General features: G+C 45.5%; 1 long non-coding RNA gene across 1 annotated transcript; it reads left to right on the top strand.

Annotated features, from left to right (window-relative positions):
- The first annotated feature begins 1,327 nt into the window (after positions 1–1,327).
- Positions 1,328–12,580, top strand: LOC125100422 (uncharacterized). Its single transcript, XR_007127549.1, has 3 exons — positions 1,328–1,409; positions 9,962–9,966; positions 12,570–12,580. It is a non-coding gene; the product is annotated as an uncharacterized LOC125100422 (long non-coding RNA).
- The last annotated feature ends 2,740 nt before the right edge of the window (positions 12,581–15,320 follow it).

The following is a 15,320-nucleotide window of genomic DNA, read 5'->3' as shown; positions in this document are numbered from 1 at the left end:
CATTTGCTCACCTCTCTGCAAGGTCAGCACAGTCACCCATGGCCATCCTGAAGGCCAGTTGAACCCCATGGCTACTGGGGTTCTGCTTGGCTCCCAAGCTGATTTATTCTCCCAATGGTCACATAGGACCCCACCGAGAATTTGCCTGCCTTCCACTCCCAACGGTCACACTTTGACCCTGCTGAGAACTCGCTTGCCTTGAGCTGGCCAATCCAGAGGAGCAGTTCATGGTACAAACCCACATGGTGGTAGCCATGTGGACTGGGGATGGTTGGCTTCAGGAAGGAGATGTATGATGCTGAATGGCCTACTCTTGATGTGAGGACTGTTCTGAGGACCCTGGATGGAAGTGAGGCTACCCTGGCTGGACTGAGTTCCCCCCTACTCTCTCATTCTTTCCCAACATCCCCTGTCTACTCTCAGGTCTCTTGATCCCCTCTGGAGACTGTCGGTTTAAGCGACAGTCTCCTGTCTCCCTCCCTAGGCCGGGCCTTGAGAACCCAGCCCGGCAGTATCTTTGAGACCAGCAGTAGGGCCACTGTGCAGCTGCCGTGTGTTCGGTCCACCCACCCGGTGGCACAGCCCGTTCCCGTGCACTCCCAGGCATCAAGCAGACGGCCCGTGAAACCCTCCACATCAACCCATGAGACCACCCCGCTATCTTCCAGCGTCTCTCCTTCTCAAGACAGCTGCCTTTCGACCGCTGACCGTTCCTCTCCGATGTTGTCGTCTCCATCGGGAAGAGGTGACCGGCAATTTGTTCCCCTCAAATGTGTTGCCTGGGTCGCACCAAGATTCTCCCGATCCAGGGACAACAGTGTGGCGTGTGAACTGTGTATTGTCCCTGTATGACTGTGTCTGAAATTGGCATTCAGAAAGAGTACGGTTTTCTGAACGTAGAAGCGATTTAAGGAAGGCAGCTTCCCCAAGAAATCCCAATGAAATAACCCAGAAAAAAATAACAAACACAGGTATCAAACCAGGAGGAGAAATCAGAGGGTGGAAAGGAAAAGCCAAAGAGAAGAAGCTGGTCTCTGTAAAAGGGAGGCATCCAGCTTGAGAGAAGAGAATTGAGAAAATCGATAGGCACATACCCATAGAACATCAGTTGAGATTTCCCATCATGGAGACCTTTACACCTGTTCACCAAACTGCAAGGGGCTCGGCTAACAGAGTGACAGTTGAAACGGGAGGGTGGGTGCATGTCAGCAGGTCACCATGGCAGTGGTTCATGACAGAACTCTCAGGGTGAAGGCATCCTTGCACACTGTGGGGTCATGGAGGGAAGTGGGTTTGGAGAGGCGTCGATGGATGATGGGCATTGGAGAAGGCCCTTGTTGTGACCAGCTCTGAGTGGTGAAGAGAAGTGATGAGTCCCTGAATTCTACTGCAGAATGCAATACTGCACTGTAAGTTAACTAACTCCATTTTTTGACATTAAAACAAATGATACTCCTGAGGGCACATAGGAGACTTAAATGTCCATTTTACTATCTGCTACTCTGGAAAACTCCTATTTATACGAGATTGTTTCACAAGTCTCTCTAGGAGTTCTTGGGTGGCTCAGTGGGTTAAGTATTGGCCATCGGCTCAGGTCCTGCTCTTGGAGTCCGGGATCAAACCTAGCATCAGGCTCCCTGCTCAGGGGGGTGCTTCTCCCTCTGCCCCTCACCCAAGTCATGCCTGCAGTGTCCAACAAGGAAAATATGTTTTTAAAAAGTGCTTAATGTGGAGATCCCTTCCCCAGGAATGCCCTGTGTTCCTTTCAGGAGCCCCTTGGAGCCAAGGGTGACAGTTACTAATATTGTCTGTGGGGCGGACTGCCTGAGCCACAAGCTAAGGATGCAAACATATGTCTGTCATTTTTCAGTGAGTTGCATTAATTTGGATCACAAGGTGCCCTTTCTGCAGGAAACAGAGAGATACTCTTTGAAAACACTGGATTCTCCCTGTGTGTCCAATTTCAAAGGCCCTTAGTGCACTGACCTCCCTCTTGCCTGCCACCCATCCTCCATTTCCGGTCTGCAGGGAGGGTCTCCCTTTGTGGACAGCGGGTCATCTCCACCACTGGATGGCACCTCCAGGGCCTGCATACATGGCATGCATATGTGGTGTCCCTGCATGGACACAGAGGATGAGTCAGATGACAGCTGGGTAGGACCCTCTTGGCTGCCGAGGTCAGTCTGTGCACTCTGGAGTGTTTGGACCCAAAACCTCTCTGCTGGTTTCACCCCTTATCCTTGTACTCCCTGGGGATTGGCATGGAGGGGGCCAAATCCATTGTAAGTCCCTGTGGGCCTGGCCACTGCCGTGTGGTCTCTTGGAAAGTGACAGTTCAGAACTCCTTGGCAACAACCCGGGGGATATAGGCATTTACAGGCAGCAAATATAACCTGATTTCTTTAAAATAATTTCTACCTTGGGCACCTGGGTTTCTCAGTCGCTTAAGCAGTTGCCTTCAACTCAGGTCCAGGCCCTGGGATCCAACCCGTGTCTAGCTCCCTGCTCAGGGGAGGAGCACCTGCTTCTCCCTTTGCCCCAGCCTGTCACTCTGCATGCTTGGGAGCTCTGTATCTCTGCCAAAGAAGTTAGTAAAATCGTTACAAAATAAACAAGTTAATAAAAATGAAACGTAAATGAATATATTTTATGAGTTCTGCAACATAATACAACGGGAGGGGTAACAAAACCAAACTAGTAACAGCATATATTTACACACGACAATACAATCATCATGCTGCTTCAGGTAACACAATTTTACCCTTTTATCCAATTGATAACTAGATAGAACATTTTTCTGGCACAGTTTTGGAAAACTTTCTTAATGTTGTCATGAAAATATGTACTTTTAAAGAAATTAAGTTTTGAATAATATCAAGTAATCTCTGTTATTTTGGCAAATGTCAGATAACAATTAATTGGAGTTTACGTCTTGGCAAGGGTTTCCTTGTTGGTGGTGTGAAGACAAGTATAGCTATTTAGAGTACTTTAGAGAATACAATGGAGGTAATTGGGTGGATTTCTGATGTTCTGTCAAAATAGACTTTTTTTAAAGATTTTATTTATTTATTTGACAGACAGAAATCACAAGTAGGCAGAGGCAGGCAGAGAGAGAGCAGGAAGCAGGGTCCTTGCAGAGCAGAGAGCCCAACGTGGGGCTCGATCCAAAGACCCTGGGATCATGACCTGAGCTGAAGGCAGAGGCTTTAACCCACTGAGCCACCCAAGCACCCCAAAAATAGACATTTTATTTCTGACAGCCGGGGCTGATTCTCTGGAAAGAAATTTTCAAAAAAGACTGAGTTAAAAACCCACTGATTTCAGGAATCTGAATTTAAGGTGAGGTGTTGGAGGCTATAGCATGGTTGGTGTCGTGGATCAAACCAGGCCCTGACTTGTGTCTCCTTTAAAGTCTGGACACCTTGACAAGGGGTTAAGGATGGGAAAGTTGAGTAACACTGAGAATGGGTCTGTGCTATGTGTTGTGCGCTCGCCTACATGACTTCCCACACACTCTACCTACAGAAGGGATCAATGTGGTCAGTGTCATGAGTTCTTAGTTGGTCTTTGTCGTTCCTGTACCTCCCATAACACACTCCCTGGTTGATTGTCTTGCTAATGGCTTTAGCCAAGACTACCTGGCATCACGAGGTTTGCTTGTAGTTAATGTAAACTTGTTATAGAAACTTGCAGTCATCTGACTAGATACTGATGTATTACTCCTCCTATTGTGGTCTGCCTTATAAATGATTATAAGATGTGGAATAAAATCCGTACTGTTGGACATCACCCTCAGTGGTCCTCCTGCCCCCATCTCTTTGTCTCTTAATTTCTTTTCACCATCCTCTTACCCTCAAGTTTCCTGGTCGATTTGTCACGCTGGCCACGACAAGTGGCGACTGAACAGGGACCATGAGCACGTTTCAAGGGAGTGTGCAAGTACAGGTGAGTGGTTATCAAGATTTCAGTAAGAGGAGCCCAGGTTGACAGACGATGGCAGGAGTAAAATATTATGGGGCAGTCTCATTCTATGGAACGGGAGGATCTTTTTGTTACAGCATTGCAGACACTTTTAAAGCAGAAAGGGTCTAAGCACTCAAAGAAGGCCTTACAGCAATTTTTTGGTGTGGTGTCTGATCTTTGTCCTTGGTTCCCTAAAGGAGGAACGGTAAATTTACAAATTTGGCAGGAAGTAGGGCAAGAGATTAAAAATCAGTTGAAAATTAGAGGACCATGTGCTTGCCCTGAAGGAACCATGAAAGTTTGGGAAGATATTCGAGAGACTTTAGATCCACAACATTCTATAGAGTTAACCTCTATAGCTTCTCATGATTCTCTTTGTAATTTGGCCATAGATGAATTGGAGAATGAGTATGAACATCTCGGTGCAGGTATTTCTTCTGAGTTAGTTGCTGGCCTCACCAATTCCCATTCTGATCCTTTTGATACTCCTGGAGATGGAGTGCCTCTGAATGATGATAAAGAAGTATTTCTTGCCTCTGCCCCTGTAGACCCCAGCCATTCTGTTTGTCAGCCAGAGTATCCCCACTTTGGAAAAAATTTTGAGTCTATTGGGGTTCAAACAACCTTTATGACACATAGACGAACTCAGACTGAATCCCTTAAAATTTCTACCCCTAAGGACTCGAGTGTAGGATTTCCAGTAATGCAGCATCCTCAATATGGCGTGCCCTACAGAGATGGGGAGCCTATGCCTAAAAGTATGTTTCCCGTGAGTCCACACTCAATTGTTTATCCAAAACAATTTCCTGAAGGAGCTGAACCGCTAAAAACTATGCCGCTACAGCGGTCACTTTATCAAGCCCAACAAGCGGGAGAGGATACTTCCGCCTTTTCCACTTACCCTCTGACACAACTGCCTGATGACTGAAGGGCTTATAATACTGTAAATTTTAAAATGCTAAAAGAAATTAAAGCGGCCACTTCACAATATGGGCCTACTGCTGCATACACTTTGTCTATACTGGATAGCGTAGGTTTAGAAGCCTTGTGCCCTGGAGATTGGAAAGTCTTAGCACAGGCATGTCTGTGAGGGGGAGATTATCTTTTATGGAAAACAGAGTTCTTTGAAAGGGCTAATGAAATGACTATATGTAACAGGAGAAATAATATTCCTATATCCTACGAAATGTTAACAGTAGATGGGGCTTATGCTGAGGTACAAACACAAATTGATTAACCCGAAATTGCCTATCAACAAATTTCACAATGTGCCTTAAAAGCATGGAAGCGTCTTCCTTCATGAGGAGTGAGAACTGAGGAATTGTCAAAAACTCGGCAGGGCCCAGATGAACCCTATCAGGATTTTGTAGCCTGGCTCTTAAAGGCTGTTGGTAGAATTGTGGTAGATGGAGAAGCTGGAACTATTATTGTCAAACAATTGGCCTTTGAGAATGCTAATTCTGCCTGTCAAGCTGCTATCCGCCCATGGAAGAAAACAGGTACTTTAGAGGATTATATTCACTTATGTGTGGAGGTCGGATCATCCTATATCCAAGTGGTAACTTCAGTGGCTGCATTGAAGGGTATTTCTCCAAGAGAAATGCAAAGATGTATGATTACAAAGGAGCAATTACAAAAACGTCTTTGTTTTTAATGTGGACAACCTGGGCATTTTAAGGCTCAATGCCCACAATTGAGAGTAATTTCTTCAGGAACTTCTTCCTCCTTTAATATTGGGAGAAAGTCTGCTCCCAGTTCCTTATGTCCTCTTTGTCACCAAGGATTTCATTGGGCAAAATACTGTAGTTCCCAAAGGGACAAATTTGGGGACCCTATTCAGGGAAACTGGAATTGGGGCTCGCTGCAGCCCCAACAAACAATAGCAGCAAAGATTCCTCAGTCACCCCTGTCAGGGCCAATACCACTGACCTCCCAGGCATCAACAAATTATATCGAGGTATCCCCTCCAGTGCAGGATTAGACTTGGCCCCGGATACACCTGTTTACATGGAAGCTGGGGAACCTCCCAAGGCTATTACAACCAGAATCTGGGGACCATTACCTAAGGGGACTTGGGGTTTATTATTAGAGAGATCTTGTTGGACAATGAAAGGACATCTGTTCATCCTGGAGTGATAGATGAGGATTATACAGGAGAAATTAAAATTATGGCCACTTTAAGAGAAGCAGTGCTCTCACTGCAACCTCGGATTCCTATTGCACCATTAAGTATTATGCCACGGCTGGAAACCTATAATCAAGTGGTAAAGGGCAAGCGAGGAACTAGAGGCTTTGGCTCTACTGATGTCTGTTGGGCTCATTTAATTTCTGCAGACAAACCTTATTTGACCTTATTTGACCTTATTTTTTCAGGATTGGTGGACACTGGAGCAGATGTTTTAGTAATCGCCTCCCGGCACTGGCCTAAAAACTGGCCTCTTGTAGATTCAGATACTTCTTTTAGAGGTCTAGGACAAGCCTATGCTCCTAAGTGCTAACTTTTTTTAAATTGGTCCACTGCTGAGGGTCATCAAGGAGTATTCCAACAATTTGTGCTACAAATTGATCTTAATTTATGGGGACATGATGTCTTAACAAATATGGGTGTTTCTTTGACAACAGCTCCTATCCCCAGATCTAAGCAGCATTCAGTTGCAATGGCCCTTATGGAAAAAATGGGATATATTTCAGGTAAGGGCTTAAGAGAAGATTTACAGGGAAAAACCCATCTGCTTCATTTACAATCACAACCTTCAGAAGCGGGGTCGGGTTTTCTTCAGGGCCACTGAACTCCTCCCATGTGCTGCCTATCGAGTGGAAATCTAATGACCCTATATGGGTGGTTCAGTGGCCCTTGCCTTCAGAAAAGCTGGCAGCAGCGGCTACCCTGACAGAAGAGCAGCTGCTTTGGGGTCATTTAAAGGAGTCCTGTAGCCCTTGGAATACTCCTATATTTGTGATAAAGAAAAAATCAGGAAACTGGAGGTTATTACAGGATCTGAGAGCTGTAAATGCTACCATGAAACCTATGGGGGCCCTTCAGCCTGGTTTACCTAGACCATAAGCTATTCCTCTTCAATATAAGTTGATAATATTAGATTTAAAAGATTGCTTTTTTACTATTCCTCTAGCCCCTCAGGATTGTGAACGGTTCGCTTTTACTATTCCTAGTACTCGTCATAAGGAGCCTGCTAAGCGATATCAGTGGTAAGTTTTGCCCCAGGATATGGCTAATAGCCCCACCTTGTGTCAAGAGTTTGTGTCTCATGTAATTGCCCCGTTTCGAGTACAATTCAGACCAATGGTTTATTGCATGCATTATATGGATGATATTTTATTGGCAGCTGAAACAGAAGACATTTTACAAAGTGCTTTTGTCTTTTTAATTAATCAACTACAACAATATAATTTAATTATAGCTCCTGAAAAGGTACAAAAAATGGAACCATCTGAATATTTGGGTTACATCATTGAGAATAAAAGAATTCGCCTTAAAAAATCTCTTTGAGAACGCAATCTTTATGTACGTTAAATGATTTTCAAAAATTATTAGGAGATATTAACTGGATTAGGCCCTTTCTACATTTAACAGCTGATGATATGAAACCTTTATTCGATATCCTAAAGGGAGACGGTTCTCCTTCCTCTCCTCGAATTTTAACTGAAAGTGCTAAGGCAGCATTGCAATTAGTCAATGATAAATTGTCACAAGTGCAACTTTGTTAATATGATCCTACCACACCGATATACCTAATATTGTTAATGCCATCAAAATTACTCTTGGCAGTGATATGGCAAATTCAAGGACCCTTGGAATGGATCCATTTAGCACTACATCAATTGCATATCATTACTGGACAAACAGAATTGTTAACGCAACTGATCACTAGGGGTCGCCAGCGAATTGTTCATATCACAGGTAAAGAACCTGATTTTTTAATTTTACCAATATTAACTATTGATCGTGTGCAGACATTATTCAAATTTAACCTTGATTGGCAGATAGCTCTTTCTAATTACCCAGGACAACTTCGATATCATTTACAGACGGATAAGTTATTGCATTTCTTTTCTACCGTTTCTATTGTAATAAATGATCCTATTCAGACAAGTCGCCTTGTTCCTGCTATTAATGTTTTTGTAGATGCTGATAGAAGAGGACACATTGGCATTTATAAATCTTCTCATTCAGGTCATGAGTCTTTTCGAGCATTTTATGCCACTAAGTCTGTACAGAGAACTGAATTAAAAGCAGTACATTTAGCCCTGGAGAAATTTTCTGAACCATGTAACTTATACAGTGATAGTCATTACATGGCACATGCCATTCCGTTGTTACCAACTGCTTATATTCTTACTAATGATGAGGAACTTTTTCATCTTTTTACAAGTATTCAATGTTTGCTGCAAAAAAAGAGCTAATCCTACTCATATCACGCATATTTGAGCACATACTAACTTACCTGGACCTTTAACTGAGGGCAATGCTATTGCAGATGCATTAACTCACATACAATTGGTGTTAACCACTAAGTTTGAGCAAGCCGCTCAAAGTCATTCTCGTTTTCATCAAAATGCAGTGGTTTATGTAAACAATTTCAGGTAACTAGAGAAGAAGCCCAACAAATAGTTAAGAGCTGCTCCACTTGCCCTCTTCATCATCCCCAACCAACTTATGCTGTGAATCCTCGAGGCTTAATGCCTAATCATTTGTGGCAAATGGATGTAACTATTTTCCCCCCTTTTGGAAGACTTAAGTATCTCCATGTTTCTATTGATACCTTTTCTGGATTTTTACATGCTACGGCACACTCTGGGGAATCCTTTACTGATGTTCAAAATCATTTGCTTCCAGCATTTGCCACTCTGAGCACCCCAAAAGAAATAAACATGGATAATGGGACTGCCTATACATCTCAAGCTTTGCAAACCTTTTGTGCCGTTTTTGACATAGCACACTCTACAGGCATCCCATATAATTCTCAGGGTCAAGCTATTGTTGAACGCACAAATAGTACTCTTAAATCCTATCTTAAAAAATTAAAAAAGGGGGAGATACTACAGGGAAAAATAAAATATTCCCCACATATGCATTTAACTTTAACCCTATATGTTTTAATTTTTTAAAATGTGGATGATATCGGTCAGACAGCAGCTGAGCACTTCTGGCATCCTGATTTTTCTCCACTTCCATATGCCCGGTGGAATGATCCTTTGACCAGAGTATGGAAAGGTCCAGACCCAGTGCTTCGAAAAGGGCGAGGGTTTGTTTGTGTTTTCCCACAGGATGAGGACACCCGGCGATGGCTCCCAGAAAGATGGTGCCGACTTCTCGCCACTATGCCAGAGAATAGCAACGATGGCTCTGGATCGAAGAAGTCAGAGAAGACGAAGACGAAGGAGACGTCTACCCCTCTTTCGAGTGGGACAGATGAGAAATCTTATAATTCAAGCCATGAACCTGGTCAACTAGGCTTGGCCCAATGAGGCCATTCTGGCTGTCTTATATGCTTTATTGGCTTTAGCTAATATGCCTAAGGTTCAAGCCACTCATTATTGGGTTAATTGCCTGACCCTCCATCGGTGCACCCAATTACGTGGGATGATCCCACGCCCTGAATTCATACTAATATCCCAGAACATTTTGGAGGTATTGCCACGGAGGGAATAGAGCATGCTGGACATTATATGAATTGGTCTGGAATTTCGGCACAAGTCCTATTTGTTTTCAAGCCCCATCTCATGAGCAAATTTTAATGAATGGCTGCATGATGATTGAACAAGTTCCCCATATAGTGTTCTCTCTCAAAGTAATTTCTCATATGGGGGCCATTGCTAGGCGAATGGAGGAATGGAATATTTATGAAATTGTTGGAGAGGAAAACCCTACCTTTAGTGGGTTAGGTGTGCGACCCAGGGGTATTTACCTTGTCCCGGGAGTCTTAATTTCTCTGTTCCAGGCCCCATTTGGAAGGAATGTGTACAAGAGGTGCCGCAGATTATGTCTCCGCCAGGTGTTCCCGGATTCACTATTACTGACTTGTCTAAGGCGTCTAGAGTTCAAATTGAAAGACCCTTTGTTCATCTTTCCAGAGACTCTCAAAAAGGTCGTCTATACTTTCATAACACAACACTTCCAGCGGGACTCTTTGCTACAGAAGAAATGATTCATCCTGAGCTGTGGAAGCTGGTAGGTACCTTGGACCCCGCCACACGCAGAGTAGGAGACAACACTCTGGATGGAACTGCTCGGGAGGAATTTTCCATGAAAGCTTGTGTTCCCTGCCCCTTTTTATTAGTTGTGGGCCCTGGTACAATTTAACCTTCGGTGTTTAAGGGGCCAAAAGGAGAAAATATCATGTATCACATAGAGTGTAATGAATGTGTATTAACTAATTGTATACCCATTTCTTCTTCTGTTCTAAAAGGACGCCCCATTATTATATATTTAGCAATGCAAACTCCGTATGTACACCTCCCGGTGGAAGTGAAGGATCCCTGATATGTCAATTATGGGTATCAGCTAGCATTAGAACTGCAAGCTCAAGTGAAAAGAGTTAAGTGCTTCAAAGGGTTACTTATTGTTGGGATAACTGTATCAATCTCTCTAATTGCTACAACTACTGTTTCTACTATACCTCTTTTGCAATCTGTACAAACTGCCGCATATGTGAATTCTCTAGCCCAAAATATCTCTCATGCCTTGCTTAATCAGGATCATATAGACCAAAAAATTTTAAGCTGGTTGGAAGGATTGGAAGAAGCAGTAGAATTTGGGGGGGGGGGCAATTATCGGTGTAAGAACTCAAATGTCTTTAGTACATCATGGAGGATTTCAACATATTTGTGTCACTCCCTTGAAAGCTTTGAATTATTCTTGGGATGCTGTTAAACATCATTTGCAGGAATATGGTTTCATAGTAATGTAAGTCTAGAATTTGCAGAGTTGCAAAAGGAAATTGCTAATATAGGACATTCGCAACTAGATATAAAAAATCCTGCTACTATAGTATCTCAGATTTTGGATGGGTTGTATGGGTTTAATCCCGGAAATATAATGAAATATTCCTTTTGGATTTTTATAATTATATTCATTGTCTTGGCTATATTGATTGTAGGATGGGGAGTTTCCTTGTTTCGTATAGGACAACAACTGCAAGCTCAGGCACAAATTCATATGCTTGCTTTATTTAAAAAAGAAGGGGGAGATGTTGGAGGCTATGGCATGGTTGGAGTCATGGATCAAACCAGGCCCTGACTTGTGTCTCCGTTAAAGTCTGGACACCTTGACAAGGGGTTAAGGATGGGAAAGTTGAGTCCCACTGAGAAAGGATCTGTGCTATGTGTCCTGTGCTCGCCTACGTGACTTCCCACATGCTCTCCCTACAGAAAGAAACAATGTGGTCAGGGTCATGAGTTCTTAGTTGGTCCTTGTCGTTCCTGTACCTCCCATAACACACTCCCTGGTTGATTGTCTTGCTAATGACTTTAGCCAAGACTACCTGGCATCACGCGCGAGGTTTGCTTGTAGTTAATGTAAACTTGTTATAGAAACTTGCAGTCATCTGACTAGATACTGATGTATTACTCCTCCTATTGTGGTCTGCCTTGTAAATGATTATAAGATGTGGAATAAAATCGGTACTGTTGGACATCACCCTCAGTGGTCCTCCTGCCCCCATCTCTTTGTCTCTTAATTTCTTTTCACCATCCTCTTACCCTCACGTTTCCTGGTAAATTTGTCGTGCTGGCCATGACAGTGAGGTGGACTTTGGCATATGAACGTTTCCTCTGATGTTTGCCATAACCTGACGATTTATAAAGAGCCTACCATGGCCCTTTGCATTGGTACATCTTTGTGTCAGTCAAGAAGTGGGTGCTGGGAAAGAAAAGAAAAAAAAAAATGGGACACTTCTGTTTGGGGAATTAGGGACAGTTATCTGGGAGACACAGAGTGGAGAGAAATCAGGTGTGCTCCCAATTTTGAGCAGTGAGTACAGGTTTATGAGGGAAAAGCACAGGCACATGTTTTGCAAGGATGACGATGAGTGCTGGCAGTTAACAGGTGTTGCATTCTCTCTCTTTCAGTCTAGAGAAGATGGATGTGTACCAGGTGGTGGTGGATCTGCCACTGAGCAGGTCCATGGGCCAGAAGTCAAAGTTCACGGTGCTCGGACACTTGAAACAGGAGATGTGCCTAGGGTTTCCTTCCTGATTATCCTTCACACTCTAGTTTCAGAGTGGCTCTCTTAGCAAAGCTTCCATTGCTATGAATCTTCCTTGAGAATTCACTTCCATCTCTTTTCTGCCATCTTTCTAACAGGAAAACAGCAATGATCCAAGTGTGATTTACTACCATCCCTTTTCACTGTCTGGGTGGCTGGCAACCTGCTTCGGGTCCCTTCTGCCACTGGAAGGTGGCAGTTTCCTAGTTCCTGGGTCATCCAAGCTACTTGAGCCTTCAGACTGCATCCCACTATGAAGACTTGAGGACGTCCAATCTAGATGGTACTTAGAGTCTCATTTCTGGGTAGACCTGATGGTTGACTTGTATTCTTGGAGGAACACTTATTTTGACATTTTCATTAGTACTGCAAGGAGAAAAGCAAGGTAGAAGCCATTGGAAAATGACAAATTTAAAATACTCAAGAGTCCAAATGGTGCATTTCTTGCTCTGATGCTGGGGTCTTTCCCCATCTGTTCTCACAGAGAGATTCTGGAGGAATGGCAGACTCATGACTTTGTGTTCTGGAGCCTCTGCTCTTCCTCTGGAAAAGAGCCTGCTGTCTCCTTAACCCTGAGCACAGAGGGGCTGGGTGGGTCTGCTGTTGTGCTGGGTGGATGAAAGTCCCTGGTCAGGGAAGGAGGAGGATGCCGCTCCACACAGACCCTCTGGGGATGGCCAGGGTTTTCCCTGCAGAAGCTCAGTGTGGTTCCAAGAGCGGGAGGCGGTTCTGGACCCTCTGATCCCTGTATCTTTCCACCTGTAGGTGTGAAGAAATACCGGCACTTTGGGGTCATCCTGACGGCCTCCAAGAGCATCGGAGTGAGCCCATCTGGTGTGCCCTGGAGGTGTTTGTGAGTGAGACAAGTATGCTCTGGGTAACCGTGCCCTATGGGAGTCCTGGCCTGCCTCTCTCAGGGGCTTAGCAGCATGCCCCTGTTGAAGAGCATAGATCTGGGGCAACCTGGGAAGGGGAGACTGTAGGTTCCAGGTCACTGCTGGGAATGAGGAGATCTGTGGAGGGCTGGGCCAACCCAATGGACAAAGAGATGCTTTCAGTCTTGCCGTCAGAACTGAGGGATTATTTCATACCTGGAGGCCTCCTCCTCCTTCCCAAGACCTGCTGCCGGAGAGAGGCCCTGCCTCCTGGGAAATCTAGGCATGTGCAGGCCTTGGCCTCTGCTGAGAAGTCTGTGCTCGGTGGCCCATGGTGCCAGGTGGGCCCGCAGCAACCCGGTATCCACATCAGCCAGACCTGCTGGTAACAGCCCCTTCTTAGGTCTGAGAAAGCCCTGTGGCTCATTGTTTATAGCCCTTTGTGATAATATGAAGCCCCTGAATTTGTTGTCATAGCTACCCCTTCTTTGGTGGCTCCCAGAGGGATGTCATGTCTCGTCAAGTGCCGTGTGGGCTCGTCTCTGAGCCGAGGGCTCTGTCCCTTCTCCCCTCACTTGTGGGGGCTCCTGCTCAGGTCAGCTGGGGCAGTTAGAGTGTCATGCATCTGGCCACCATGATGGGAATTCCCTCTGCAGGCAGAGTCCCAGGCTGGCAGGAGATGTGGGCGTGGTTGCTGGGCAAGCCCTCCAAAATGGGTCAGGTGACCTTTCAAAGTCTGGGGAGGTTAAGGGTTCCAAACATCACAACAGGACGCGGGCCATAAATTAGCCAGATTTTTCTGGAACCATCAGACAGCCTTTGCAAAACGTGAGGACAAGTGAAATGCGCTGCCTGGAATGGAGGTTGTGTTGGCGTCTGGGGCTTCTGTCCCCAGGGGTTATCCAGGCCAGTGGGGTGGGGCTAAGGGGCAGGTTATTTGGGACTGATGTGCCTTGCTTCCAAGGCGCCCTCTGTGTTTGAGCAGGAAGGTGGGGGATGCAGTCCGATCTGGCACCTGGGCCCATGTTGGTCACCACGGTGGTTGAGTTGATGGGAGCACAGGGCCGGCCAGCTGGATCTTCGGCCACTCAACTGCTTTTTGCCGGCCTGCACCCAGGGCCTAGGGCTCCTAAGGGGCAGAGCCAGAGTCACAGGGCCCAGGCAGATGTTCATGGGAAAGGACTGGAGACAGAGAGGGTGGAAGGCAGGCAAGTCCAGGCAGCCACGGCAGCCTGCCAGGTCACCAGAGTGCCGTAACCTGGCTCTATGCTCTGTGCTTTATTGGAGGGTTGGTGTTTATCAGGGCAAAATGCACACAGTGTGAAGTCTGCCGTAGCCACGACCCTGAAGTGGAAGGGTGTTGTGGAAGTGGAAGGTAGTTGTCGTTAGATTTGTTTTTTTTTTTCCCCATTGAGTTCCAGGGTCGATGAGAGGCATGTCTTACCAAGGAAAGACCAGAGGCCCATTTCAGCCTCATGGAACTCCTGGCAGCCAAATCGCCAAACATGCATTAGGGGAACGTCTTCCAGCAGCAAAGCTAAGTCTTTCACACATGGCAAGGCCCTGTGGTTTTGGCCTCCTTGAGCTTGCACTCCCTGCTGTGAGGGAGGGGCCTGCTTTCCATCATGGGTGACTCTGTGTCTCCCCAAGTACGGGTCCTGAGACCTCAACTAAATGCTCTCCTTGTTTTTACAGATGGTGCTTCTTGGCTCAGGGGACGTTGCCTCATGGGCAGCATCCAAAGCATCTGGCCTTTGTCTCTTCAGTGCAGATGGAAGTGCAGCACATATAGGAGTGTGACCCCTGTCATCTCCCTGGTGGATGTGCATCGCAGTGGTAAGTTGTCTTGGTTCTGAACCTCCCACCTTGGTTGAGGTTCAGGCCTTGAGTTGGGTGTCTTTCTTGCCGGCAGTGTTACTTCCTGTGATCCAACTTCCTACCAAGAGACAATACCTGTGTCAACTCAGTGAGAGTTCCTAAAGGAAAAATCCCCCGATCTTACTTGGCACAGTGTGCACGGTTGTGAGACCCCGCCTGTTCAGTGATCCTGGCCTTTATGCAAGTACTGATGTATCAGAGAAGATGTGCTTGATTTCTAGCTATTGGATACTGGAAGAGCGCATACCACGTTCCTCAGAACGGGACCCAGTTGTATGTGTTCGCAGTGTCTGAGTTTGTATCTCAATGTCACCCTAGGAAATTCCTTGGGAGGTATTTGCCCAGTGATTTTCTGAGTGAGTGTCCCGGGAAGAATTCC

Source organism: Lutra lutra, chromosome 5 (assembly GCF_902655055.1).
Source record: "Lutra lutra chromosome 5, mLutLut1.2, whole genome shotgun sequence".
NCBI classification, from domain to species: Eukaryota; Metazoa; Chordata; class Mammalia; order Carnivora; family Mustelidae; genus Lutra; species Lutra lutra.
The sequence above is the reverse complement of the archived record's forward strand: the minus strand, read 5'-3'. Positions and strand labels throughout refer to the sequence as shown.